Genomic DNA, 2,583 nt, shown 5'->3' with positions numbered 1-2,583 from the left:
CTAGCCATAGCTTGTTCAAACTTCAAGTTGATTGTGTCAATGTGAGCACTAAGTTGAGCACCCAATTGAGTAACGGAGTCCACTTCATACTTTCCTCCTCTAGTAGCCTTGCGAGGTCTACTATATTGTGAATTATGGACCGCCATTTCCTCAATCTTGTTCCATGTTTGATTGTCATCAACTTCGGTGAACATTCCATTTGATCCCATATTGAGAATGTTCCTTGAATCTTCATATAAACCATTCCAAAATTGTTGTACCAAAAACCATTCGCTAAGTCCATGGTGAGGACATGAGCGACAAATACCTTTGAACCGCTCCCAAGCTTCATACAAAGATTCTTCATCCCTTTGCTTAAAACCCGTAATTTGAGCTCTTAGCATGTTAGTCTTTTCCGGTGGGTAGAATTTTTTGTAGAAAGCTAGAGCTAACTTCTTCCAAGAATCTATTCCAAGGGTGGCCTTATCAAGGCCCTTCAACCATTGCTTTGCGGTGCCGATTAACGAAAAAGGAAATAAGACCCATCTAATTTGGTCTTGAGTCACGCCCGTTTGAGAGATAGCATCACAATAATCGCAAAAGGTTTCCATATGAGAATGAGGGTCTTCACTAGGCATCCCCCAAATTGGCTCCTCTCAACTAATTGGATGAAGGCGGACTTGGCAATAAAATTTCCGGTTAGATGTTGCGGTGTAGGAGTACCATTTGGTAGATTCTCCTCGGTGGGTATAGAGTGTGACGAGAATTTAGGCATTGTAGGTGGATTTTGTGGGATATTGTTTAATGGGTTCTCTTCTCCTTCTATTGCGAAAGGATTGACAAACTCACTAGTGGGTTGAACAACTTCACCAACACCTCTCAAATTCCTCCTAACAAGTCTCCTATTATTCGTCAAGGTTCTTTCGATTTCACGGTCAAAAGGTAACAAATCACCTTGTAACCTTCTAGACATGCAAAATATCAAACAACTCAAAAACAATTAGAACAAACCTTGAGGAGTTTTACTTCCCCAAGGTGAAAAAGACACAACTAATAGCAATAAAAGAAATCTTAAATCAATTAAACACCGTCCCCGGCAACGGCGCCATTTTTGATCGAGGCCATTTCGTGTTCACAATTAAGCATATGTGGTCGTTGGTCAATGGTCGATACAAAACACAATTTATACTTCACAAACAACTCTACAATTAGTAAAGAGGCAAGTAAAGGTCGGATCCCAAGGGACGGGTATTGAAATGAGAATTCTATTGTAACTAGTAGTGTCTAGGGGTGTCACAAATTGGGTTGATGTAGAAGGTTACTAAACTAAAATAACAATGAAAATGAACTAGCAAGATGAATAAAATAAGGGGTGTAAACAATTGATTAAAGGCACTAGGGTGTCATGGGTTCATAGGGGAATCATGGGATATGATCATACAAACATGTTCTCAAATTATAAGCAAGCAATTATTGTTGTGATGGATTGAGTTGGGTTATATCTTACAATCCTAGGAAAGTTTGGGTCCCGGAGCCGAATCGATTAGATTGTACAACACCTACAAGTCGACTTAATCTTTCCTACTCAACACATGCATGGTCTAACTGTAACGCCCCGTAAATTTTGGACCGTTAATATGTTTCGAAAATAATTAATTAATCACGTAAAATTTGACAATAATGTATTTAAAGTAAAAATAATTCAAAGAAATATAATTTTATTATATTTTGAAGAAAAGTATTTATTTTGATAGTTTTGAAATGTTTAAAAATAGTTTAAACCGTATAAAATCTTTTATTTCGAAATAAGGGCGTATCGGGGGGAAAATGACAATTCGTTTGAACGTTGGGTAAACGAATTTGGAAATGGGTCGTATGAATACTCAATTTTATTGTAATCTCGTGTTTAAAGACTTTGGACTTGACGGAATTTGCGTTTGACTTACGGATTTAATTATTATTGAAACGAGTCAAAACCGACTCGTAAAAATCCCGACTAAAAATCCCGCACTTCCTTTTTCCTCCTTTCTTTTCCTCTTACACGGCTTCCCCTTCCTTTTCTTTCTTTTTTTCTGGTTTTTCGTATCTCCATCATCTCACAAAGACCAAAACACCATTTTAGGTAAAATCAAGCTCAAATTCACCATATCTCCTTCGTTTCTTGTCCGTTTTTTCGCGAAATTTACCTTTCCGGAATCCCCTCGCCGAGATCTACGACTTAGTATGTTCTAATTTCAGTTTTCATTAAGTTTTTTTAAGACTAATTTTCGGAAATTCGGTATTTGTGTTTAATTTTTGTGTTTTAATTGTTTATTTAGGTGAAGGATTGGAAGACGAGTTCGGGGACTCGTATATTGTAGAGGATAGCGGTTAGTTGTGGTTAGGGTTTCGGTTTTGAGGACTAATTGCTCATTTTCTAGCTTAAGGTAACATATTTCGAGTTACTCGACGAAAGATCGTCACATGTTTTTGATTTTTGTATGTTTGGTGAATTTTTGTTTGGGTAGTAATTTTCACATGTTAAACTTAGTTGCATGCAAGCTTAATTTGTGCCTTTTGGTAGTTTAAATTATCAAAGTTGAATTGGGGACGATTAATTAATTT

General features: G+C 36.9%; 1 non-coding gene across 1 annotated transcript; it reads left to right on the top strand.

Moving 5' to 3' along the window:
• The first annotated feature begins 276 nt into the window (after window positions 1–276).
• On the top strand, window positions 277–383 carry LOC141597577 (small nucleolar RNA R71). Its single transcript, XR_012522806.1, has one exon. It is a non-coding gene; the product is annotated as a small nucleolar RNA R71 (small nucleolar RNA).
• Window positions 384–2,583: the final 2,200 nt, after the last annotated feature.

The sequence above is a fragment of the Silene latifolia genome, chromosome 8 (genome assembly GCF_048544455.1).
Source record: "Silene latifolia isolate original U9 population chromosome 8, ASM4854445v1, whole genome shotgun sequence".
NCBI classification, from domain to species: Eukaryota; Viridiplantae; Streptophyta; class Magnoliopsida; order Caryophyllales; family Caryophyllaceae; genus Silene; species Silene latifolia.
The sequence above is the reverse complement of the archived record's forward strand: the minus strand, read 5'-3'. Positions and strand labels throughout refer to the sequence as shown.